This window comes from Parus major, chromosome 1 (assembly GCF_001522545.3).
Source record: "Parus major isolate Abel chromosome 1, Parus_major1.1, whole genome shotgun sequence".
Taxonomy (NCBI): domain Eukaryota; kingdom Metazoa; phylum Chordata; class Aves; order Passeriformes; family Paridae; genus Parus; species Parus major.
Window position 1 is genome coordinate 29,749,252 of NC_031768.1, and position 27,920 is coordinate 29,777,171.

Consider the following 27,920-nt stretch of genomic DNA (forward strand, 5'->3'; position numbering starts at 1 on the left):
ACACTGCTTTTATAGAAAACTGGAATACATCTTCTCTTTAATGTAGTAATTCAGATTTTCTGACCTTTTCAATAAAAAGTAAAAACATTTGGGAAGATTGTTAAATACTCCAGAATTTTTTATTAGCTATGTCTCATTTGCACATAACTCATGAACTACTTGCAGGCAGTATCCATCAGAGTGAAAACTCTGCAATTACCTGCTGCTTCTTCCCCCACAGTGGGTAATCATCACTTTAAGACTCTGGTCCAGGAGGTGACGTGGGTAAAACATGAACTGCCCATGCAAGTTTCCCATTCTGTCAGACCAGCAGGGTTACTAGTTCATGCCTTTCAATTTGAAAGCTTTCATGGGTGTTATCTCCCAAAATGGAAGGAGATGCTGAGGTGCAAACAGATCCATAATTTCCAGTAAGAGAGCCAAGTAAAGCTATATAATGATGCTGCTTCACATCTGGCCTCCCTGGTATGACTGGAGACCTCTGTGGGTGCTTGATCCGAGGCTTCAGACAACAATACAGTCCTGCTGGGTGAATACTGATCTTAAACAAAGCAAGGAATACCTTTACATTGCCACTTACACTGAGAACACAAGCTTCTTTGGAAGAGAGGGTATCACAGTGCTATTTAAAATGCACTGTGGCATGGCACAATACACTGGTGTGCACAGTGATGCTGTTCCCCCATCCACAGGGAAACTCATGTCTAGAGATGCACACACTGTCTTACCAAAGGTTTGTTTCTTATTAGGGAGTAACTGAAGTCCTTTTTAACACCTGCATTGCATGGATTTAATATACTAATGTGTAAACCCGTCTCAAATGTTTAATCCTAAAAATGTTTTACTTTCTTTTCAGCACTCTTAAGTAATTAGTCCTGCTAATTTAACTCCATCAGGCTGAAAGGCATTAAATGAAATGTCTAGAAGGATTTAATTTAAGTACTTATCAAAGACCAGTAATATCAATTTCCACTGGTAAGTAAAATGAATGTATGTGAACTGAAATCAGATACATTGATTCTACTCTATTGTGAAAACATAGCTTAGAGATAAATAGTACTATGATTATTTACCCAGGAAAATGTGCATCATCCTAATGGAACTGCTCTCATGACCTTGACTAAACTACTGCACTCCAGCCTTCTCAAAATCAGTGCCGAAATACCAACAATAGCATGACGCACATGTCTGTTTTCTGAGGTGTCCACTTTACAATGCGGCTTTGAGAAAAGCAGTCTTTGTACACAAGCATTTCTTGACTCATATGCGCAATTACTGCTGTACTTCTGCATAAAGAAAACTAGAAGATAACACAGGACAGTGTTCAGGGCCTGTGCTTGGGCTATAGTTAAAAGGCAAACTAAAATGCACCTTGCATTGGCATTTTCAAAGGACAAATCTGATACCATAAACAAAGCTCATTTCTGCTGTTGAGTGCCTCCCAAAGCATCATTTTGCCTTAGGGGATCATGGCTCAAAGACAGCAAAGGCTGTTCCACATGGCCACTAATACAAGTTTAGGAATGGCATCAGCTGGTGTCTGGCTTTGGAAAAGCTGGAGCTGAATGTTTCTGGCTGGCTCCTCCAGACTGAAAGGCTGTGATTCGATCTAGGTTGGTACTCATGACTTCTGGAGACCTGAGTCTTAATACTCTGACTGGAGCTGAGACTGGGACTAAGGACTGATAGGGATGAAAAGCAGGTGCTATTGCTGGGAAGACCAAAGCTTATAAATCTCAGAAGAGCATAAACACAGTAAAGCATGAGCAGCTGAACGGCCGAGTGGGAATAATGTGCTTTAGGTTATGTTTGGGATTTAATGCCTTGGTGTAGACCTAGAGTTTGGACCCAAAGAACTGAGTTAATTACTGGATTTCAAAAGAGCTTAACTGATGACGCAGCTAAAGACAACAGCAAAACCTCAACACAGCCTCCCTGAGCAAACACAAGGCTATGCCTTAGCCTGAGCCATCATGTCGGCTTCCTCATTGCTTACCCTTCTGCAGCATATACTTCCAAATTTGATTTTTAGCCATGGGAAGCTTTTATGCTGATATATGGAATTTTTCCAAGGCTATTATTAGCTTACTGAAATGAAAGTGCTGTTGATAAGAAAAAGCTTAGATAAAAAACCAGGACAAAGTGACCCAAACACAAGTACAGCTTCATGGTCTTGCCAAATACACACATTGTGCCAAGTGCTATCATTCACTGCCTGTGTCTGTGTAGAATCTAACAGGGATTGGCAGGCAGGTATCCTGGGAATAATACCATCTAAGGTAGCAGGCCCTAAGAAACCCCCTTAAAAAACCTTAAAGAGGACCATTTCTTGAGACCCTGTCTCTGCTGCTGAAAAGAACAGTGTTTCGTCACTTTGTGAGTAAGAGTTGTTCTTTTTGAGTAAATGAGAAAGTGGGATCATGAACCAGTGATTGGAGGAGTAAAGCAGCTTACAGCTTTCTATGCTTTGTTATATTTGCATGTTATGTGCTCATCAGCAAAGATCTTTAGGCTCATTTCTGTCTTCTGGCACTGTCTCAATTTCATGAATAAAAAAACCCCTCTGGCTCGAACATCACAGATGCTGGGGCAAACACCTTCTTTGTCTTTGGTCCAGCAGAAGTGTCCATATTGTGGTGGGAAGAAGGATGAGCAATGTTAGAAAGCCTCAAGAGACCCACTGCGTTGGGCTGAGCACAAATGCCAGCAGAGCAAATGGCTTGTGCATAACCATAGAGTAGATACAGGCTGCTAAAACATTCCAAGGATAAGGGTTAGTGTTAGAACTAGGTTTAAAGGATGGGGCAGTGGAAGCACTGGATTCAGGAACATTAATAGTGCTGACCCTGCAAGTTCACTGAACTGCTATTGGGGCTGAAGGGCAGGTAGTTATCTGTACTCTAAGGAAGGGCACGTGAACTTCTTTTGGTGTGCAAGTTAGGTTTAGAGATGAGACTGATTGAAGTCTCATATCTGACTGGATCTATAGGGCTGGGAGAAGAATGAGCCAATGACAAACGGTTCATTTTAGCTCCAAATCTGGGGTGTTTCCATTTCTGCCATCCCTGCAAACTCCATATGAAAACTAATCTTCTCTAAGCTCCTTGGGGAAAGCTGCTGCCATCCTAGCACCCTGGGCCTTAGACCAAAAATTGATTAAACTCTTTAGATCCCATTTCCCTTAACCCCAACCAAAATGAAGACAGTAAAACTCAGCAAAGCCTCTCAGCAGGTGTCCCAAACCCTCACTGCAGCCCCATAATTCCTGCTGATTGTCCCAGCAGACCAAGCAGCTCATTTCTGCCTGATTTTAACTGCAATCACTATCCTAAGCCTTATTATAGCTTTAATTATCACCTGAGACCTCTAACTGTTAGAAAAGTAAATTTAAGATGTTTGATTCCTGCTTTGTCTGCCTCTCCCTCTACAGATACAGGATCCATCAGCAAACTCAACTGCCCATCCCTGAAGCCCCAATTCATGTGTATCCCCAAGCTTGCTTACCTGTCCTACATCAACAACCCTCATGGGGCCAAAATTCAGCTTTGAGCTTTTGGCCCTATCACTTCACACTGGCCTTCTGGTCAGTCTTCTGCAATCCATGAATATTTCTTCTTGTTCAGTATTTCCACAGCTAATACTTAACAGTATCTCTTTCACAAACACTGTGTAAATGTTGCCCAGTGTCTCCTCCTTTCCTCCACAGCTGGGCTTAAACTCAGGTTTTCCTCTCATCATCCAGTACTGAAGTGATCACAGTGAAATCTTGTAGCAATGAATTCAGTTCTTCTGGTCTTGTGATTGCTAGCAATAACCCAAATGTTAATAGCAGATTTAATTTTCTCTACCCCAAAGCCAAGCAGAGTAAGATGGCTTGCATGGAGTAAAGGCCTGAGAGTAGCCTTGAGCATGGTATTCCTTACTGACTTGGGCCCATTTCACCACCAGCATTTGGGTCCAGGAGGTTGTGTTCACCGATGGGTGCTCTAAGATATTCATGATGAGGGTATTACAGCCTCTGCAGGGTGTGGGCCATTTAGCACACCCATCAGGAGTACCATGTCAGGATTAGGAAGAACAGAGATGGAAGAGCACCATTTAGTACTATATCCTAAAAATTCCTCTGTTCCAGGATGATATACTGTTGTCTGGTTATGGCTATGCTTATTAGAATATTAAAGAGTTTTTCAACATTTTTACACAGAACTTTCCTCTTTCTTCTCTACAAAAATATCAAGCAAATGCTCTTTGACAGTTTTTGATTCACTGAAGAATTCCTCTGAAAAAGGCCTTGCTCATATGCTTTATGGTGAGGTGACTGCCTGACTACACAGCTATAAAGCAGTACTGCTCAGCTTCAGAAGGCTCCTATGAAAGGAAGTTCACTGTCTCTCCTATGCTTACACTCCCCCACACCTCCTCAATGATAAATTAGGCATTCCAACCAAAGTCTGAGGGTCTGAATAGACACCTTTGTAACTTTCTTGAGCCTTGTTTCCACATTAAGAAGTTTTCTAGAAGTGGGCTGAGTTCTTTCAGAAGTGGAGGCATTGGGAAGTACAAAGGCAATCTTCCTGCCTTAGAGCCATGCACAAATTCCCTGGCCACAGCATTGGACGGGGAGAGCATCCTGCCCACAGGTCAGTGAAACATTCTCTGTTTTAACTGTTGCACTGCACACTTGACTGAAACTTTTGGTTCTGAACAAGCTGTATTTTTCTGGCACGTTCCTAGGAAAGTAGATTCTCAGTCTGCTGCCAGGTAGAAACGAATAGTTGAGTTTTTTAAGAGCACCAAGTGGCCTATTAGCAAGTGTAAATGCATCCAAAAAAATGAAAGAAGACTGTATTTCTGCTTCTGATTCACTGTTCTGTGCCAAATAACACTTTCTCAGTCACCTTTTCTTCCTCAAAGAGAACAGGTTGTGACAGATTGAAGTCTTCTCCCCTGCTATGTCAGGAGCCTTTATGTGACAATTACAATATCATTTTTGTTTTACGATCAGCTGAAGTCAGTTCAAAACAGCACGTCACCTCACACATGAAATAGCATTACTTTATGTGATGGGTACTGGAATTTGGCAGGAGCATTTCCTCATTTGCAGTCTGCTTTTTTCTTTCTCAACTTGATGAAGAGTAACTTCAGTTTTGAAGTCAGTCAGGCTTATCTGGAGGAGTGACTCATCTAGGGCAAGCAGAGTAGCCAGCTCCTGCTTGCTCTGAAATGTTACGGAGTGGAGGAGGAGAAAAATTACAAATTCATGATGGGGAAGACCTCAGACATTCCAGATAAAACCTGTGATATTTATCGGCGGCCCTGTGAGCAGCAAGCTCAGTGCTCAGCAGGCAGTCTCTTTATCCCCTCACTTTTGATGGTGTTTGCCTTTGTCTCTTGTTGCACCCAGCTCACGTGCCACAGGCAAAGCTGGCCTCAGAAAGTTCAAAGAGGAGCCAGCTGGCTGCATAGGAGTGCTCAGATCAGTGGGTCCTACTGATGTAATCAACAGCACCACGTCTTCTAGCTTTTTTATTTTGTACATCTCTAGAATAGCAATTAGCCAAGAGCAGGTCTAAATGCTGCAGCGTTCAGAGTGATTTTGGCTTTCAGCAATTCTGACAACTGTTTTTTCACATCATCTATTAGACCTAGGAAAGTAATATAGCATTTCCCATTAATAACCACTCTCACTTGTGATTTCTCTTTTTGTAGCCAGAGAGACAAAGTACGCAGTCATGGCACAAAAATCTCCCCAGAACAACCACTACTATAATAGTTCATCTGCCAAAACTGCTATCACCGTGAATTCAAGACACTTGGTCCTAAGGCCATCCACCCTTTCCAATTTCTGACCAGTTCCTGTTTCTCTTCTTTCCTGGTTGCCAACTTTTTCTAAAATGTTTATTTTTTAAAACCAAACCCAACTCACTTCAGATGTGAGATGCTTAATCCTCCACTGCATTCAGATTCAAAAGGAAGTATTTTCAGAAAAGAAAAGAAGTTTTTTGAGCGGTGAAACTGTCAGAAAGCTCTTGAGTAGGTTCTCTGGTGTCTGCAGGGACAAGTATCTATTGTAATAAAAGCTGAAGAAATTCAGCAATTTCAAAATCTTCACCTTTCTCTCCAACTTAACAAATTGGCCAGCACGTTCAAAAGACACACAAATAAATCTGCACACAAACACACATGCAGACAACATGACCAAATATTCCTTATTTCCCCAATAAAATCATTATTATAGTAATACCATGCAGGTTCAAGGACTGAATCCTGTAAGGAGTAACAAAGCAGTAAGGGAGAAGTAGCAAAATGTACAAGGACAACCATCTCTAAGCAGCAGGTTGAGGGAGGTGATTCTCTCCTTCTACTCCCCTCTGGTGACACCTCACCAAAGGGGAGCGAGTACTCCATCCAGCCCTGGGACCCCCAACATAAGACTGATGTGGACTGTTGGAATGAGTCCAGATGACCAGAGGGCTGGATCATTCCAAACCTCTCCTATGAGGCTGACTGAGCTGGCCTTGTTCAGCTTGAAAACAGAAGGTTTCAGGGAGACCTTACAGCTTTCTAGTACCTGGAGGGGGCTGACAAGAGAGCTGCATGGGACTTTTCACACAGGCATGGAGTGACGGGACGAGCAGAAATGGCTTTAAACTGAAAGAGGGTAGGTTTGGACTGGATGTTCAAAAGAAATTATCTTCTGTGAGGGTGATGAGACACAGTAAACAGGTTTCCCAGAGAAGTTGTGGATGCTCCATCCCTTGGCAATGTTCAAGGCCAGGAGAATAGGGCTTTGAGAAACCTATTCTAGAGGAAGGTGTCCCTGCCTTTAGCACATGGTTGAAACTAGGTGATCCTGAAGGTCCCTTACAAATGAAACTATTCTATGATTCTATGATCTGAAGGAAAAGAAAGAAATCTTTGTATTTTTTTTTTTTTTTTCAAACAACTTTAATTTGCTTACACAAGAACCCTTTATTTTACTACACTATCAGACATGTGGCCTGGAACCATCCTCTGCTTGTATGGCCCTATCAGACACAGGGAGAAAGACAATGTATGAAATACTCAGGAGCCAAAGTGTAAAAGCACAAGGTGGCAATTCAGGGGTTAGGAGTCTCTGAAATCACTTTGAGTTCATTCTTAAAAAATTATCAGGCTGTCAGACGCAGCATGTCCCTTTGACTTCTGTACTTCTTGTGTTATAAAAATCCAACCAAAGAGCATTAGCGTTGTACTGCTGTATATTTACAGTATACAGTACAAATGAGAACAGCAAGCACCACTCAGATGTAATGGTCTTTCCTTCAGATGCTTGTTAGTCTATACTGCTAAGTGCTGCCTGAAGGTTGATCTACAGTCTATTTGGAGGTAAAAAAGTGCATTTAGTGCTTTAATTTCCTTGTCCTATTTGAATTCTTTTTTTTTTTTTATATCCAGGCCGGAGTCCAAGAAAAATGCAAGTTTTGCAGATATGTTTATCGATCTTTGCTTTGTGATTTAGTAATGTGCATCATCTGGTTCTTACTTGCACATCTTAAAAACCCAGTAAAGGAAAATGTTGAGCCCATGTTCTAAAATAAGTATATGTTTTAAACATTAAATTGTAGTTTCTACATTTTCTGGATTTTTCCATTTCCTTTCCAAGAGTTTTAATTCCTCTGGGGCATATCATAAAGTCCTTACTCAGACCAAACTACTTTTCTATTTGCATTGTTTAGCTTGAAAACTGCATGAGGCAGTTAATATCCGCAACACAAGTGCTTCCTTATAATTTAGGTCAGCAAAGTTAAATTGTTTTTTGACATACTCACTATTGAATAAAATAATATTAAGGTCACCAGTCCTTTTCTGGAAAGGATTTTCTTAAAAATCCAGCAATGGCTCCAGATTAGTAGTCACAGTATTTATACAGATTTTATGAATGATGGCTCACATGCACTCAGTTTTTTGTACTGCTTATGTTAAAAAAAAAACAACAATGAAAGCTGCCTCAATCCTGCATGGAGGTTTCCACATTCTCATCAATTCTGTTCAGACAATCAAGCTCTTTGGAAGTGAAATTTCAATTTATTATTTTCATTTTTGCACCTTTTCCTTTGAATTTCCCCTTGTGATTGCCTTTCCCACCATATTTATGCCCTTATCTCAGGGTTTTGGGCAGTGGGCTGTGGGCCTACTCTAGCGTCCATGAATTAAACTAGGAAAGTGCTCAGCATTTGATCATCACCATGCTGTGTGGCATTTCACATCTTTTATTGTAATCGAATTTCAATAGTCTCATCAATACCGACGAAATTTGTAACATGCCAGGAGGGCGCTCTCAGATTAAGCTATTTGCTTGTGTATTAAAGGGCTGTCATAGAACATTTACTGTGAGACACCAACGAAATGGACTGAGACTTTAACATAAGTTAAATGACACAGAGCTGGAATTCAGTGCCCTTTCTCCTAGGAGAGCTACTTTATTACTCTACAAGTAGTTTCAGTTCGTCCATGGGACTACTTGCAAGATGCACTCACTGTGATTAAGGAGGTCAGAATCTGTCCCTTTTAACTAGAGGCTACTTTGACATTTCAGATTTCCTTTGTGCCACTTTTGCTTTGACTTGTGAGCACTTCATCAGGTGAGTCATACCCTTTCACTGGGACTAAAGCTTGCACAGCTTGATCTGTTTGGATTTATGGGCATACCCCATTAGGCTACACCACTGAAGTGAGGGACACTGCTTTGGAATAATGAGGTATTCACTGTGAGGAAGAAATATTGGACTGGGGCTAGAAACACACTCTGAGCATGCTGGCAAAGGAGACGATTCCTCTGAAGTGATCTGAGCTGGGTAATATTCTGTAGGACTAATAACCCAGAGGGGAAGATTTGTTGCATAAATGCATAAGGGACTGTGGCTTTAAATTCCTGCCTTACAGATGGCCCTAAGCACAGCCCTCACTAAGGCACTGAAGGCAGGGGAAGAAGGTAGGATTTCAAGCCTCCCTTTTATCCTGCACTTCCTTGGGGACATGCATTTTGCCTGCCTGGTGAGCAGGCAGTTCAGGCTCTACATCTTGAATGCTCAAAGCCATGAAGAGTGGGCCAGCCAAGTTGGCTTATGGCCACCAAAGAGACGTGGTTGATTATCCTGCTTCTCCTGCACTACTTATCTTCACTGCTGGTCCATGCTCCTCTCGTGAGCTAGCTGAATTCTGTAATCTGGCAAAAAATCACAACCATCCTTTACTTTTTTCTTTTATTTTCTGATAGAGAAAGCTGACTGGACTTCTGCAGAAGCTGCATTAGGTAGGACATCAAAGGCAACTGGCAGAAGTGCACACCTAGGGACAGGGAACAGGGGAGGGAAATCCGGAATTTGTAAATGGGACTGGTCCTCCACGACCAAAGTGTACTTGTGGTTGCAGAGTGGACTTAAATGTTGTAGTCTGTTGTGAAACCTCATCTTTCAGGCATCAGTAGACTTCAGTATGAATCCTCTCAGTGGATCATAGCAACTTTCCTGCATGGCCTTGCAGGGAGGCCAGATCTGGGGTTGTTTAGGCTCAAGAAGAGGAGGCTCAGGGGGAACCTCATCACTCGCTACAAATGCCTGAGAGGGTATGTGAGGTGTGGGCTGATCTCTTCTGCTGTGCCTTCAGTGAGCGGACCAGAGGAAATGATCTTAACCTGACATAGAGGAGATTCAGACTAGATTTAAAAAACCCATAATTTAAAAATCACTGTTTGTGTTGTCAGACATTAGAATTGGTTGCCCAGGGAGGTGGTGGAGTCACCATCGCTGGAGATGTCTAACAGGTGTGTGGATCTAGTGCTGTGTGATGTGGGTTACTAGTTTAGGGGTTACAGTGATAGTGAGCAGTTAGACTGGATGATCTTGTAGGTCTCTTCTAAGTTTGATGATTTGTTGATTCTATGACTCATTTGGGACAATTTGTGTCATTTCTGCCACAAAAACTAGAAATTGAATCATGGAAGAAGACTATCACTTTTCCCAGACAACAATGACAGAATTATTTACAGAATAACTATGCAAGATTACACTATTAAATAGAAATAGTTTATTTTTAAATTAAAATTCAGAGTCTCTTTCTGGGAAGGTCACCATGTTTTAAAAAGAAAGGAAAACTCAGGGAACTACAGGCCAGTCAGTCTCACCATGCTAAGGCACATGGAAAATAAGGAGTTGACTGTTGACAAGCCAACATGGTTTCACAAAAGTCAAATTGTGCCTAATAAATTTGGTCGCCTTCTACAAGAGTGTTACAGCAGTGGTGGATGGGGGAAGAGCAATTGACATCATCTACCTGGGCTTGTGTGAAGCGTTAGACACTGTCCGGCACAATGTCTTTGTGTTCAAGTTCAACAAGGCCATGTGCAAGGTCCTGCACCAGGGTCAGGCAACCCCAAACACAAATATAGGCTAGGCAAAGAATGGAGTAAGAGCAGCACCGAGAAAAAGAACTTGTGTGCTTAATTTCTGAAAGCCAAATATATCCTAGACTGCACCAAAAGAAGTGTGACTAGCAGGTCAAAGGAGGTAATTATGTCCCTCTACTGTGCTCCAGAATATTGACCTCAGCGCTGGAACCCCCAACATATAAAAGACATGGACCTGCTGAAGTGAGTCCAGAGGACAAAAAAAAACCCCAAAGATTAAATAATCAATCTTATTTCTTGTCAAGTCTTCCTTTCATCTCACACTATGAACCATAGAAATGCTAGAGCTCTTCCCTCAGACTTTCATCACTGTATTACCATGACAACAGTGTATTTATTGTATCCATTATAGGTGGACTTCAGATGGTAACTGGATCCCTCAGTAGTCCATGGGTCAGCTTGTGGTCTTCAAATACCAAGACAAATGAAAGAATTACTCTCTCCTGAAGAGCTATCTAACAGGTAACTTATTTGCTTTCAATTCTTTCAGCCAAGTCCACTGCCTTTCATCAGTTTAAATCTACTGACTACTTTAATTATATGAAAAACCAAGTCAAACTTTTATTCACCACTTTGCTTTGCTTTTTGCTGACTAAAACCTGTAATCTGACAAGTTAATGCATCAATCTGACAGGATGTGACATATGGACATCACAAAGGTTTTTATTCTTACTGCTTACATTATTCTACTTTTCAGAGTTTTCCAGCCTTCCACAGCAGAAAGGAAATGTGTAAAGCTTTGTTGTTAAAGAGCTCATAACTAAAGGATGCTATTTTGCATACATATAGGCTTGGAATGTAAAAACATATGATAGAAACAAGACCTATTACTCTCCTGAAGACATTGATGCATGAGGGTAATCAAGTCACTTTAACAATAAAAATAACTTCAAACTTAAGCACAAGTTTTAATACCTTGTTGAATCAAAGGTATAATACGAAACAGCACATGCAATTCTAGCTCAGGAAGCAAGATAATGCAAGACACTCAAAGACTGCATTTCCTTAGCTTAAGGAGTATCCAAACAGACAATGGAAGTCCTTCTACACAAGGTTTTGTAGCTAAAGTAAATTATAAATATACATTAAAACTGTCATTAATGCCTGCCAATCTGCTTCTAAAAGATGTATTTACAAGATCAAAAAACTAATTAGAAAGTCTGTTTGATCTCTAGTTTGGTTACATACTGACAATCTTGAAATGATTTGTATTAGAAAGAACTGTTAAAGCTTTATATAATTCTGAACTTGAGCAACTGATGTTTTCTAAGATACAAAAATGGTGCACAGTTCTTTAAAATAAAAATTTTATCACCAAAACAGTAATAAAAATGAATACCTATTAGTAAGAAAAAAGTATTAATCTATTTAAATCAGATAAAATGTATAATATAAAATCTCAAGGAGATTATTTAAACATACCAAACCAAATGTTTTCTAGCAGCAGAAACACCTGCAAACAAACAAGAAAGTTTGCAGGCAATAGGGATTTTATATAGGCCTCATTGGATCTGTCTCAGCTTCTGCCTTTTCTGGGGAGCGGTCTGGAGACAGCACCTGCCAGGAAGCCTTGCCTGGTTCTTCCAGTTTCAAGAATCTTTCTTGGTTATACAGAACATTTCCATGATTAAACCACTTGGGTTGAAATTCTGCAGTCTGGTGTCTGCCTGGGAATTTTGATTATTCCTATTTTCAGCCAGAAGACTTAAGAAGTAGAGATGATATATTCATGAGAAAAGTTAGTCTTCGCTTTGCAGGTGTGTGTGCTCTTTGCCACAAGGATATCCTCATTTAAAAATCTGCCTGAATTTGCTAACGTTTAATAAAATGGAACCTTTTATCCAACTACATGGAGAATAATGTTATTTGAGCATTGGTCTGTGCCAGGCTAAGCTAGCATTGCTGGCATAAAAGTGGTCACATCCTTCTCCTGCCTATTCCAGCTTATGCCAGTAGTGAAGTGACTTAGTGAACTGCCAGCGAATTAAGCTGACTTAAAGTGACCAGCAACAACTAAACAAAAAAATTATTTGATTAGTGTGATTACTAAACTATTAAGTACTGCATAATAATGAATATACAGGAAGGGAGGAAATCAGAATTACCCAGACAGACTTAATTATACTATTTCCTAATTTTTGAGTGCTCAGCTTTGCATCCATAGCAGTTAGCATTCAAGGCAGTTTCTGTGACTGTGTGACTTTACTTGGTCTTTAAAAATTGGAAAACCTCACTATTTGGCATTGTTGAGATATTTCCAAAATATCAGCAGCCTTCCACTCACTTCAGGTAACAAGCTGAATCAGCTGGAGTGGTCACAAGGTCCTGCTGTAGGTAGGGACAATGGGCTGCAGTAAGAGGTAGGGGTAAGATGCTCTAGTGCTGGGCTTTGAGGCAGCAGAGGAGCATCAAGTTTGCCAGCACTGGGATGCCCTCCCAGATGCCCACATGGGCCAGCTTTTCCTGCCTGTCATCCCTGACCGTCAGCTTGATGCTTTATTCTGTATCTCAGACTCCTCCTCACTCCAGTTACACACTGCAGGACGAGCACATGCTCATCCCTATTCCTGGCTGTCCAAGTCCCAGGTACTTCCTAAGAAACCCACTTGCAGACTTTTCTCAGCCCAAAGACCCTTCTCCTCCAACCTCTTTCTCCCATGTTGCCACCCAATCTCCCTCTTCCAGGCTGAATTCCATGCTTGCTCCCTTCATGACACCCTCTCTTTCCAGTAGACCACACTATCCCCTCCTTAGCCAAACTTGTACTAAAGGCTTCTTTTCCATCTTTTCTTTTTCCTCACTGCCATGGATTACAGTAGAAATTTCATTGTCTCCCTTGCTCCTTGTCCATGTTCCTTCCCCTACTGGTCATCTGGTCACCATTTTCAATTCCATCCATGCTCACTGTTCCCACTTCAGCTGGTCCATCTTTCACCCCAGTGCATCACGTCCTTGCCTGACTTGTACAAATCCTTGAGTCAGTCTCAGCCTTGCCTCCTTCTCTTCACTCAGCAGCTCCCCTCAAGTCCCACTTCTCCTCTCATCCAGAAATATAAAAAGCTCAGCAGTTACTCTAAAGTAGCTTAAATCAACTCTGGTTCCAAAGGAGATCCTTTGTCTTCCTCCCACCTCTGCAACTTGTGTGGCTGCAGAGTGACCCAGCTTAGGAAAATGCAACAGCTGACAATTAACCCATCCACATAAGGAAAAGGTTAAATTTCAGCAAGATCAACTTTCTGCTCTGACACACTGGTGCCCAGAGTTGGGAGTAAGGCAGCATCACCCTCTGCAGTAGCAGCAGAGAGGTACATGGATGTACATCTGATGACCCTGGCTGGATGCCCACCAAAAGCTGCTCTGTTGCTCTCCTCCTCAGCAGACAGAAAATGTAATGAAAGGTTCATGAGTTGAGGAGAGAGACTGGAGATCACCTGCAAGTTACTGTCAGGGGCAAGACAGACTCAACTTGGGGAAATTAACTGAATTTATTACTAATGAAAACAGAGTAGGATCATAAGAAGTAAAACAATTCTTAATGACACCTTGCTGCCACCCCTCCTTCCTGGGCTTAACTTTATTTCTGATTTTCTACCTCCTTCCCACCAGTGGCATGGGGAGATGGGGAATGGAGGTTGCAGTCAGTTCATCACATGCTGTCTCTGCCACAGCTTCCCCCTTGGGAAAAGGAGTCTCTCCCCTGTCCAGTGTAGGGTCCCTCCCACCAGAGACAGTTCATGGAGGACTCCCACAGGAGTCCTTCCCATGGGCTGCAGTTCTTCACTAACCACTCCAGCATGGGTCCCTTTCCACAGGGTGCAGTCCTTCAGGAACAGACTGCTCCAGTGTGAGTTCCCCACCAAGTCACAGGTCCTGCCAGCAAACCTGCTCTACAGTGGGCTCCTCTCTCCATGGGTCCAGGTCCTGCCAGGAGCCTGCTCCTGTGTGGGCTTCCCACGAGCTCACAGCCTCTTTTGGACATCCACCTGCTGTGACATGGGTCCTCCTGAGGCTGCAGGTGGATATCCACTCCCTGTGGACCTCCAAGGACTGCAGGGCTGTCGCTGGTTTAAACCCACGACAAGGGCACAGCTGCCTCACCATGGTCTTCAGCACAACCTGCAGGGGAATCTCAGCTCCTGAAACACCTTCTCCACGTCCTTCTTCACCACCCTTAGTGTCTGCAGAACTGTTTCTCTCACTTATTTTCATTCCTCTCTTCTCTGGCCACAATTACTCCTGCCCATAACTGTTTTTTCCCTTCTTACATATGTTATCCCAAAATCATTAGTACCTCTGCTGACTGGCTTGGCCTTGGCCAGCAGCGGTTCTGTCTTGGAGCCACTTGGCATTGGCTCTGTCAGACATCAGGAAAGCTTTTAGCAATTTCTCAGAAAATACACACCTAAAGCCCCCTTCACCACAACCTTTCCATGCAAATTCAATACAATGGATTAAAACAGTCTTGTAATTATGTCTTTAGCCAAAATAGGTAAGATTTGAGGAAGCAACTGGAAATCAGTCTTGAATACAAAAATACACTATATGGGCAGTGCTGCCTGATCATGCCAGAAACATCTTATGACTCCCAGTTACTGCTCAGTTCTTTAAGACAAGGGCTTGCAAAAGGTGTCACGCTTTGTCAGAGTGAGAGGAGAGTCACATAAAATATATTTCTCCAAAAGAAACCTGCAGACTAGCTAGGAAACAAGACTAGGAAGAAACATCTAAAACATTATTAAGTCCAGAATAAAATGCAAAAAAACCAGGGCTGGCTGTTAGTGAGACGCTTCCTACAGTATAATCCCCAAAACTTGCAACTTCTACTGTAGTCACGCTCAAGTCAAAGTGCAAGAAGAAATGCAACAATTAAGGCTATTCATCAGTTGAGGTTTTGGAACCCATTATCCATATTCTATTGAGGTGTAGTCTGTACTTCAAATTTTGAGGGACACTGTCAGTGAGGAACATGAAAGAACCTGCAATGAACCCTATGTTGCAAACATCTTTCTGTCAAGTCTACTATACTCCCCTGAAACATTTTTTTTGCTGGGATAGATCATTCTACTCAGGGAAAGAGTTTAGTTTTGCCAGTAAAGTACCTGCACACAACACACATCTGCTAGAGGAAGTTATCACTGTGCCCTTATATGGGCTAGTGTCAGCAAAGATATTTAAGAACAGACAAGATCTGGCTCACCCAAACAACCTTCCTGCAGAACCATTTCTGAGTTCTTTCTGCAGTGCCTTTCTCTTTCCTTCTCCATGTGGCAAAAAAAAAAAAAATCTAGATTCATAATTCAGATCCTTAAAAGATGTGAGAAAGGTTACATCAGCGCCTGAGTCAGTTTAAGTTTTGCACACAAAACTGTGAACAAACATTTTTCATGAATGAAGTAGCTAGAAAGAGCCAAAAGGTTTGGGTGTGTGTTCACTGCTGACAAATACTTAATAAATTTCAGTAACTTTCTGTGGCTGATGTGATGTGAGAAATCCTCAGAGGACTTAGCATACAGCACCGTCTTCACATGCAGATAGCCAGAAGTATTCTGCAAAAGAACACTGTCCTCTTCTTGGGGTGCCAGATGGGTGAATCTTAAAACTGACAAACATGAGGTTGCAGAGCAACCAAAAAATTCTAATTATAAACCTACTTCACATCATCTAAGCCATATGCAGAGTAATTCAAAATAAGGAGAAACAGAGGAACGAATGGGTAGACGAAAGCAGAAAGTTCAGGCCTGCTTCTCTTCTTGAGACCATATACAGACAAAAAGTAGCCTCCCGTAAGAACAAAGCCCCTTTGTAGCATGCTGATTTTCAGACTGTACATCTTACTTCACAGCTGCCGTGCTACCAGGATGACTGCTCCCTTTCCATCCAACCCATCCTCGCTGCTCTATACATGAGTCAGACTGCAGACCCATTCTTCCCCGAAATACGTGCTTAAGTCTTTCCATATTCAGGAAAGAAACTCAGATGAAATTCTGAGTAATGAAAAGCATGTGCTTAAGTGTTTACCTGAATAAAGCTGCTCTGATGAATTTGTGTTAAAATGTCAAATGCATGTCAGGCAAAGTCAGATCTTATGGAGCACTCCTGTTTGCAGAGCCTCTGCCATGAAAAGCACCATGTCCCAAAGGGGGGAAAAGTTTTTCCTGGAGAGCAGCCCAGAACGAAAGGAGCCATCAGATCAAAGATAAGTCTTACCTCCCCCGCTACACCCCTCACTTCCCCAAACAGCAGATCCAGGCAGAGGAGGACTACAAAAAAGGAAAAAAATAGAATCGTTTTCCAGCAGAAAAATGAGATGTTCCCCCAGCTCCCTTGGTTTCTCCAAGCAATGCAGCTAGGAGCTGGCTGTTGCTTGCCTGGAACATGCAACCACCTCATAGACCACAAGATGTGAAGTCATGGAGTTGCCAGTGTCATGTTATTTATTGGCATCTTCTGCCTCCAAGCCACTTCACAGCTTGGCAGTACACAGAAGGGTGTTCAAACTGACCACAGCAGGCTGACCTTTCTGCTTCCACAGACAGAATGGTCTCCAGCCCCCATGATTCAAGAAACCATGGATACTTTTGTTTGTTGGCCATTATTCATTAGATTTGGGAGACCAAGCTGTTTAAACTCAAACTTCTTGGAGTGAAGAAAAAAATGTTGCACATTTTATATTATCTCTTGCAAATATGAAAGCTTGCTGCAATCTTCAAACACAATATTTATGAATTGGTCTTTCAGCCAAATCCACTTTTGCATAAGGATACACAGCTGCTGGTACCCAAAAGTATGATAGTTCCCAAATATATCTTTGCCATTTTTAAAATCATTCTAGAGGCTTGAAAATAATATTTTCTTTCATTGTAAGTGAAATCTCTAGTTCTGATGTTTCAAAGACAGTCTGAAATTAGCTGGGTTGTGTGTGTGTGTGTGTGTGTTTGTTTGTTTGTGCACAAGAATAATTGATTAAATCAGCACAAGCGTAACTGATTATACACTCTAACAAAACTACTGAAGAATTCAGCAGCAAAACTAGCAGTATCATGAAGAGCCGTACACAATTTTTATGCTTATATATGGAATCCCCTCTTAATTATACAGTAGCAAATTTGAAATGTGTCATCACCTCACACCACTGGATATCATAGATTTTGAATGAATGTAACCTGCATTTTTCAACAGTTTAAAAGATATTTTCTTAAGATGCCTCTTTAAACTTTTTCATTAAAGGAGAAAATTTACATAGAGGAATATTTAAACACTCACAACTTACAAAGAATGTCAGTCCCCTTTCATTAACCAGAGCAATGACCCTCTAATAGTTTCACACTGAGGAAAAATATGGTGAGAAAAAATATGCAGAGAAATACGCCAAGTCTCATGCCAATTAGGACTTTGAAAATATGTATATTATAAACTGGTCAAATGAAATGTGAAATTCAAACTTGAAAATTGAACTTATATCCTTCAGTCCTCTGAAAAATAATCTATTTTTAATGGAAATAGAAAAGCTATTTTTATCAAATTTCTCATTCAGTTGACAACAATAAATCTATTGTTCAGATGTGGTTGAAATGGGTCTTTGGAAAAGGAGGGTTTTAAGAAAATCAAACAGAAATTGCATCAAAGAAGAAATGCTTCTTTAACTGTCATTACTCTCTATATATAGCCTGCAGTTTTTGATTCATTTTAGGTTTGCCACAATAACAGGCAACTGGGCACCGTGAAAAATTATTATTTTATCATTCCCATAAGAGAAAATGTGTTTAAGGGAGAATAAGTGAGTTTAGTGTTATGTCTTTTACTTTAAGAAGTATGTCTGCAGGGATCCAGATGCTGAGAAGCAGTAAGCTGATAACTTTAGCTTGAAATGCTACACTACACATTAAGAAGCCGTACACCTACTATTTATTTCACAAGCATGAATTAGGTCTTCTGAAAAAAGAATACAACTTTCAGTCAGACTTGCAAGAAAATAACAATACCCAGCACTCTGTAAATGCTTTCCATCTGGAAAATGCAAACAATTAAGAGGTAGTGGGGTGGGGGGAGGGACCTGAGCCGCTGTGCAGGACACCAATGGAGCCGGGACATCCAGGGAGGGCTCCAAAGCCATCAGGTGTTGCACAGCTGGAAGCAAGATGACAAGGTGCTGCCTGATGTATCCTAACCACACAGGTGGATCAATGCCCAAAAAAACCCTTACTGTGGCTCCTCTTCCTGTCAATGGCATATTTAGCATCCCAGAGCCCCCTCCTTCATGACCCACTCTGACACCTGGCTATGATTGGCACCCAGAATTGTTCATACCCTACAATACTCTGTAAAGCTGCCCTAGTTTACAGATCCAAGAAGTGATGCACAGAAAGCATTATGTATGTGGTCTAAGCTCCTAACATTGCACAGTAAAAGAATTATGAATAAAACCCATTTCTCTGGAGATTTCCAGTTTTGTCACCCTCAACAAAACCCCTTTTACACAGACTTCAAAATCCATGAGTATTTTTTCTGACTGCAATACTATGCCAAATATTTATTTTATCAGTCCAAAACTCAATTTACTGCTGAAACCCTGCATCGATAATTCAGAGGAAATTCTAAGATTCTACCCAGAAGAAGACAAAGGATTACTGAGATGAATATTGTGCAAATAAATCTCTGCCTGGATCACAAATCTTACAAACTGCTGCTTTGCCCTAAGGCAAGTATCGTAAAATAAGCACCTGTACATAGAAGGGGTCTAAACAAGCTAAATGAAATTCCTGGAAACATGTAGGATGTATATCAACTTTTTACAGTGCTGTAGTCAGTGAAGGTGAGAAAAACAGACTGAAAGAGAGTGCGAGACAGTAAGAGGAGAGAAGAAAGGAGGGGAGGGCAAGGTGGAAAGTACAAGATCCTAATACCTGAGAGAAGTAAAAAGAAAAAACATCCTAGTAAAAGATTCAAAACCAGAAATATAAAAGGAGACAGAAGAGTTAGAATACAAGGTGAGCTAAAAAATTAAAATCAAATAATAAAAAAATCAAATCCAGAAAGTTTAGAACTTTCAGAAACTTGAGTCAGTAGTTCCCTGTCAGCCAAACTTGGTGGGAGCTTTGCCTTAATGAGGACAGCAGGACAAAATGCAGCTTCAGTTCTTATACTTCAATAACAGCAAGATATAGCAAGATACAGCAAGATGTTGTTGAAAATGATGCATTTTTGAATAAATATGGATGTTAGAAGCCAGGCAGTATAAATGTAATTGCTACAACGAGCTGAGTTACATCAGTGTGCATCAGCTGACAATAAGGTCCTTTGTGCCAGAAAGAAAGAAAAAAAGATGAAAAAAATGACTGGTGCCACTCTACAAACAATCAAATTAAAGGCTCACAATTATTCCAGCAAAGCTTCCATCGACTTCAGTGACAGCCCAGAAACAAAGAAGATTCTTCAGTCCTTCTTATAAAAAAATATAAATACAGGAATGACTATGAGTGACCTATTTATTTTTCATCACTTTTGCTCTTGCTGAAATTGTGGGAAATGCACCCAGCTGCTTTACAGAACTATTGTTTGATCAGGCTGTTTATATGAAACTATCCTTCCCAAATATTGTATTACTATATGGAAAAGAAAGCATATAAAAAGATTAGAGAATAAAATATTCTTCTCATCTTCATAGACAAAGATACAGCAAATTATAACTATTCATTATTTATCTGATGAACAGGATGCAGATTTTGCTGAAGTAAATAGTGGCCTTAATGGTCCATGTAGAAATCATATCTTCCCCTTTATAGATCATAAACTAAAGGAACCCTCACTGGAAGTGCAACTGGAATGTGGGTATGTGTTAAGCAAAACCTCCAATTTAAAACCTTTTCCTGTTTTATATGCCAAAACCAGGAACAGACAAAATACCACAAGTAAAATCTATAGAATTATCAATAAGAACACTGAGGCAGATATTTTGTATGACAATTAGAAGTAACAGAGAAATATTCTATTGCTAGCTGATCATGTTGCACACACTATTTATTACTAACTAGATTTTGCAAGCATACTGTTCCTATGCATAATATGGGAAATATGTCAATTCTCCCATGAAGTATTAATGAGAGGTGTCCCACCCAAACTATTAAGTCCAGGACATGTTCAAAGTCAGATTTATGCAGCCGCTGACTCAATCAGATAACCAGGAATGCTCAGGTTTTGCACGGTTACATCCACCTGTTGATTTAGAGATTACAGGTGGAAGCTGCCTTATTAAAATTGTTCTCCAGCTCAAAAATTTGACACACCTTACAGAGGGAATCAAGAGAAAAACACTCTGGTCTGCTTATAAATGATAAAAGGATAATAAATAGTCAAATTCAATTATTACTGTTTGCAGGGCTAGCATAATACTTAAAGAAATTCATTGCCATTTGCAAGCCTGTTAAAATTGATTACAATTTACTTGTGCTGGTTTTCTTCCCAATTGATTATATGATTGAACAGTACTGTCTGATTTTAAAGGAAAAAACCCCAAAACTTCTCGAATAAAAAATTGTTTAGCCCTCGATAGAACAAACCACAGTGATCAACTTTAAGAATGGTTACCAAACTAGAAATGAGAGTGAAGGACAAGTACTTTCCTGTTCAAGGCCTTCTTTTTAATGTCTTTTTATTTTTTAACTAGATTGAGTGCTGATTACAGAAAATTCAAGGCTACCCAGACATCAGGCTGCTCAATTGACTGGAAAGTTTGATGACTTCTCTTAAAAGTAAGGTCTGTGCATGAAATTAAGTCAGTATCACTGGTTTCAGTGATAACTTGGGGGGGAAGAGAGGAAAAGGTTAATATTGCTTATTAAATAATGTTAAACGAGATCAAACAAGACGTGCAGGATTCAGGAGGGCTCTTGGAGCTCCGGTTGTTTCCCCAGGCTGCTTATGCAACCTTGTTTGTGCAGGCAGTGCAAGGGCCTGCCATTTTATTACATAAGGTAGCCCAAAAATATACAGCTAGGCAGTTGTGAGCTCCATTAAGTGCTGCATTGGAGTTTCTGTATCAGTTAGCCTCTGGAAATTTTAAGAAACGATCTGAAGGACTTAGGACATTGCTGAGTTTGGGACTGGTGCTTATTGTTTTAATAGCAACAGACCTCATCCAAAAGCCAGCAAAATACCATCAGTGTGAGCTGCGTTTTAATACATTCTGTTTTGACCATTCCTCAAGTGAACAGCAACACAGCCTTTGGTTTAGCACAGCTGCCGTAAATGCAATCCATGGCTTTAAAATCTGCCTTTCAGATGATTAAGCAAATTGTCTGATTTAGTAAAGAGCAGTCAACATATGATATTTCTGTCTTAACCAGTGCTTAAATGCAGTGGGGACATATGAAGAAATTTAATTCTCAGTCCTCTCATTCTCAGTTCAGAATGTCAAAGCCTGGTCTTGTAGAGAGAGATGAAACTCTAACTACAATACCACCTTGTCAGTGAAGATGACCACCTTGTCCCAGATCCTCTCCCTGACACCGGGCAGTGGGGAAGACTGGGGAAGCCTGTGTCAGTGGGGCAGTCTCCCAGCAGGGACATCTTCAGCCAGGCATTGTATCTCATTATTCAATGCCTTCAGGTAGGATTGCTTCCCTGAATGAACTGCTTTCTGAACCTACTTGAACTTAAGAAGATAATCCTCGCCACGACTGCACAGCTCCACACCATGACATCAGGGAGTAAACTCAAGCAGCATACGCTGTTTTTTGGGGTACAGTGCTGGACCATGCCTTGCCTCTCCTTTGGAGCATCTCATCTAGCTCCTCCCAACCAGTCCATTCCATGGCAGATGTGCTGTAATGGGGCCAGCCCTGAGCAGGGAAGGTACAAGCCACCAGTAGCATCTTGGCCTTAAGAAATGAGGGGGGCCAGATGCTGGCCCACTTTTTTTTGCAGACACCTGGAGACCACCTGTCTCAGCAGCCCCTCTCAGCCATGGCCAAACACAGGTGCTAAGGAGCAAGTACAAGAACAAGGCAAGCCAGTGGTGGTATTTCTCCAGGATACTCACCAAGCTTCCAAAACATGCAGCTCAAAACTTCCTATGCCAGAGGCAGTGGTTTTAAATTTAATAGCCCTTGATGGATTTCTCTTCCATGAACTCATCCAGTCACCTCATTAGCTGATGTAACCTCTCAGCATCCACATCCTGTGGTGAGGAGCTCAGCAGTCTGACCACACCATGCGAGCAACCATCTCCTTTTGTTTCCATTCCTGCAACTGCCTGCTTCACCCAGTGCCCTCTGCTGCCGTGATCAGTCATTCCTGGTTTGCCTTCTCCATGCTTTGCTTAATTTTACACATTTGTTGCATTGCCACATCCCTCCAAAACTTCTCCTTTGTCATTATCCATCTCTGATGTGGGGGCATCAACAGCATAGGACACTGAAGATATGGCACACTACAGCTGCTACAGTGAAATGAGGATTTTTTTTTATAATTTTCCATCATTTTAGAAACAATCTTAATGTTCTATTTCCCTTTGGTTTTTAACTCACATCTGTACATTGCACTGATTTGTTTTTTCTGAGTTATCCATGGAAGGTTTTATCTAAACTTTGAAACCTTCAGTGACCTGTAGCAATTAATTTCTGTGATTATTGATACCTTTTTTTCTATTTATTTTCAAACTGAAATGCATTATTACATTTATATCACATGAAGGTACTCAAGGAAGAAAGGGTGATTGAAATGTCCCAGTAGATGACACTCTTGTCATGCCAGCACTTCTTGTACATTTTGAAATGAGAGGTTTCATACCTGAACTTCCAAATGTCAGTTCTGATCTCAAACGTACATACACGTCCTCTAGATTTTTTCCCCATATCATCATTCCACTTGGCTAGAGATCTTCTGTTTTATGCAGATCCCTAAAAATGGTAGTAAAACAGCTGAAAAACACCTTCTGTCCTAATTAGGCCAGCAGAAGCCCAGCTGTTTTACACAGACTTCTGCCCAAGCTGGAGAAGGTTAGATAACCTCAAACGGTTCCAACCATTTACATGGTCATTTCTGGAGTATCTGGATGCTCAAGGCATGCTACCTGCCACAAAGACACAGGAGAAAGAGATGGTATTGCCTCAAAATGCTTGCAGGTAAAGGAGAGGACAAGAACCAGCAGGCAGATGGAGTACTATCATACAGGTATTATAGTACGGCAATACTATTTCCTAGTAACAAAAGTCCAAGCTCACCAGTGACCTAAGTTTTGTGAGAGCTTTACTTCTTTCAAGTCACAGGTGAATTTTCAGACTGGAGCAGGACTGGGGATGCATAAAACTATTCTTCCCAAACGTGGCAGGCAGCCTGCAATAAGCACTCATTTCTGCCATGGTCCTTGGATAAAGGAACAGAAGTGTCTTTACTAAAGTGTAATTAAAACCAGCGTTTCAGCTGGACTGAGCTGTGCCTCATAGTTTGCCATCAGGAGGAAGAGACACATGAAGAGAAGCATAAAAAACAGTATTTATCCCTCTATCCCCAAAATGTACATTGAATTTATGTGAACAAGGCCAAGAAAGCCATTCCCCTAAATCCCTCAATCTAATCTGCCAACATCCCCAAGCCACCACAAGATAAATGCAAGGAGCAGAGAATGAACCACATCTGCAGATTCTCAGCTCCTTATTCAGAGCATGAGCCTACATGACCCACATCCCTTGTCATTCTCTTGCCTTTCCTGCCCTGAAGCTCTTGTATTTTTGAATTCAGCTGGCAATGTACTGTTCTACATACATACATACATACATACATATACATACATATATATATATATATTTCTGTGTCCCATAGCATATCACAATAGCTTTAGTCCCTCCCAGAAAACAGCAATACCAAAAGCAGTACTGCATAAACAAATCCAGCACCATCTATACATTCTGCTTAAATGCTATTACATGGTGTTTCTTTTTCAAACTTCAGTAGTCAGACTCATAAAATCAGTCTGTCAGATGATGCAGGTTACCAACTGAATTAAATTAGCTAAAATATTTGCATGGCCTCAGCCTACCTTTTAACTTTTACCTAGTTTTATTAAGATCAAGGATCGACTGACAGTTAAGCCAAATCCAGGAAAATTATTTTTTTATACAGATAATCATCCCTCTACAAAATCTGCAATTCAAGTGCATCTGCCCTAAGAGCCTAGACACAAAACTATAAACACAAATGGAAGTTGCCTAAGTTAATCTAAGACAGAAAGGAAAGCAATTAAATGCACATAAAATGTATATTTGACTGTTTTTTTTAACTCTATGACATTTGCCAATTCAGGGGAGAGGCAAAGAAGCAGAGGCAGGGGCTGAAACACACAGCAGGCAGTGTGGGGAGGAAAATGAGAAGGATGAAAAAGCAGTAGTAGCATGCCATGGTTATTGAAAGACTGGAAACCACTCCTGTCCCTCTACATGGACAAGTGTCAACCTCTTTCTTCCCACCATTCCTTTTCTTGGCCTGGGTTTATCTATCTACAGTTCCCCACACCTTGTTCCCAAGATTTGTTATCTATGACTCTACAAATCCTTTGTCTCAATTCTCTGCTCTTCAATTTCTCCAAGTGTCCATCACCCATACTTCTCACAAGTGGGCAAAGTTCTAGTCCCACAATTTCTTGTCACTGTGCAAGTGAATTAAACTATTTCTTCCTTCACCCTTCCATGGCATCACCAGGCACATTCTGCCACCAAGGACACAGTTGAGAAAGTCTTCAATTCTCCTTCCTGTGCTCATTGTAGAAGCAACACCTTGGAAGAATAAAGGGGGAAAGTCCACTCAGCCCATCAGCCACCCACTGGAGCGCTCTCATCCTCCCCAGCAAGAGGAGCAGTTGCTCAGCTCCTAACAGTGCTGGGATGTTCAGCATGCCTTGTGCTGAGAGCATCTTCAGTGAGTGCAATGGTCAAGCCCTCAACAATTTCTCTCCCAAGAGCACACGCCCTGAGTATTGTGATAAAATTATACTGGAGAGAAATTCTGGAAGATTCGCAGAGGCTCAACATAAGGCACACCCCCTTCACAAACAAGACTGATCCCAAGCCAAATTTTTTTTTCCTGCCCCAAAACACGATGCCACAAGAATTCAAGTCTCAAAGAAAGTGTTTCTTAGCATAGGAAAAAAAATTCAGATTCCCAGATAGATCAAGGTCTCCTAAAGCAGGATGTATACCAAAATCATCTTCATCAAATACGTGGTCAAAGAACAAGTTTTCTTCTTACCACGTTCTCAGAAATAACTGGGCCATTTAATCTGGAACTTCCCAAAGACAGTTTGTCTTCAGCAGACTCTCAACCTGGAAAATATCAGCCTAGGCTTAAGCTTAGCAAATGCATAAGCACCTGACAGCGGAGCTTTGTACTAGAAAGCACTAGCTAATTTTAACTGTAGACAACATTGCTGCCTATGATAAAAAAAAAACACAACTCCTTCAAGAGTTCTTGCATGCCTCAGGGTAGAGATTTGGGCAAAAAAATCATAATTCTGCAAAGTATATTCTATAGATTCAACCCTGCAAACAAACCTGCAGGAAGGCAACTTTATTTGTGAGGGAAAATTAGTTTAGGCAAGCCCACCGTCTCCAGGCTTTGGTGCAGGGCACAGAAATGCTGCCAGCTTGGGGAATCACCTTGATGTCACATACCTTTTTCTACAAAACCTTCATTTTTACACCTTCAGTGAAATCCTGTACAGTTTGGCAATCATATTCTCCAAATACTCCTGGCCATCTCTGCAGAGAAACCCTGTGTCCATATTCATCTACTGAAATGTATGCAGGATTGGGCCCCTCACCAGCTGACAGCTCCCAGAATCAGATGTGGATCAGTGGATGAGCTGGCTATGTCTCGACACTGTGAACTCTAATTATGTAGTACCACCAAACAAAGTAAACCCACAGTTTAGTGCATTAACATCTCACACTGGGGTAAATGAGATAATTTTCCACTTCAAGAGGCAACCACTTGTTGAACTGAATGCTCAGGTTGGCTGTGCCCATCCAAGAGATCCTTACAGCCCTTCTGGAGGTTTAGTGCCATGAAAAAATCCAAGTTCCTCTGCTGGCTGTAACGCTTATAACCGCTAATTATTTCTGAGTCACTTGAGTGAAAGTGAGCTGCCATCCTGTAGACAGCTCAGGAGCACGCAGCAAAGTTTCTGGATGAGCGTGCTTATTAATTGACAATTCAGGCTAGTGACCATAGAGGAAAACACCACGGCACAACTCCGTGAGAATCCGGTGCTGCGGTTCAGCCGTGGATTTAAGGTTTACCCCTCTCCACACACGGAAGCAAACACGCGGGAGTTCTGCGCAAGGCTGCTGCAGCAGCAGGGCTCTCCCAGCACACGACACAACCTCTGCTCCCCACCAGGAGCTTTCGCCCATTCAAAAACCCCACTGGTCCTACTGGAAGTTTTCCTTGAGCAAACACCGCCCGGTCGCATCGCAGACCCTGTTCCAGTCTAGCCTATATTAACCCCCAAAGTCAGGAAAGTCCAACCACACCAAAACGAGATGGGGAGGAGGACTGCTTAGGGGGCAACTTATTTTTTCCAAACGGAGGGGCCCGGCCAGCCGGCCGGCCGCCGCCAGCCCGGCCGGGACAGACACGCCGCACATAACCGTGCTCCCCACGGAAACTTTCCCGTGGCAGAGCCGGTGCCACCCCGCACACCGGGCGCGTCCGCCACCCCCGCGGAGCGTGGGGCACCGCGGAGCTGACCCCGGCCGCCGCCGCAGGAGCCACGCGTGCCCGAGCATCCCGCGTGGGTGCCCCGGGCGGGCGCCCCCCGGGCGGGTGTCGCGGGTGGGCGCCCCACGGGACGGAGGCAGGGTCGGGGCCGCACGGCCGCGCGTTACCTGGGGTGCCGGTGCTGCGGGAGCGCGGCGGGGAAGCCCCAGCCGCCGCCGCCGCCGCTGCTGCTGCTGTCCGCGGTGGCCACCTGGGCGCGGGAACCGCCGCCGGTGCCGGTGCCGCCGAGCTGGATGCCGCCGCTTTTCCGGTGCCTCCCGGTGCCGTTGCGGCAGCGGCCGCCGCTGCTCCAGCCGCGCAGGAGGCCGGCCTCGGGAGCCGGCAAACTCTTCCTCGCCAACGAGGAGCCGGGTACGCTGCCCGCCTCCTGCCTGCCGCCGGTGCCGGTGCCGGTGCCCTGTCTCATGGTGCGCGGGGCCGCCGCATGCCGCGCTGCCGCCGCCCCGGGCGCCGCGGGACCCACGCGCGCCGGGGCCAGGGGCTCCGCCGGCACCGGGAGGCCGCCGGGAGCCCGGGCTGCTGCGGGGGGGTGCGGAGGCCAGGGGCCGGGGGGGCTGCTGGCTGGGGCTCCCGCTGGGGCATTAAGTTGGACGCGCGGCCTGGAGAGGCAGGGCGGGCGCGGGGGCTGCGGGGCCGATAGTTCTCCGCGAAGTTGGAGCCCGGCGGGCGAGGCGGGGGCATCCTCTCCGCCGGCCCTTCATCG

At 42.6% G+C, this 27,920-nt stretch overlaps 1 protein-coding gene across 2 annotated transcripts in view; it reads right to left on the reverse strand.

Annotated features, from left to right (window-relative positions):
- The window catches only part of NPAS2 (neuronal PAS domain protein 2), a 104,041-nt gene extending 76,421 nt beyond the window's left edge, over positions 1–27,620 (reverse strand). The window contains exon 1 of one of the 2 annotated variants that reach the window (XM_033513367.1): positions 27,325–27,619. The gene's annotated coding sequence lies outside the window, so the exon portion shown is untranslated. Of the gene's footprint in view, positions 1–27,324 lie in introns of both variants that reach the window. The other variant, XM_033513369.1, reaches the window with a different exon arrangement.
- Positions 27,621–27,920: the final 300 nt, after the last annotated feature.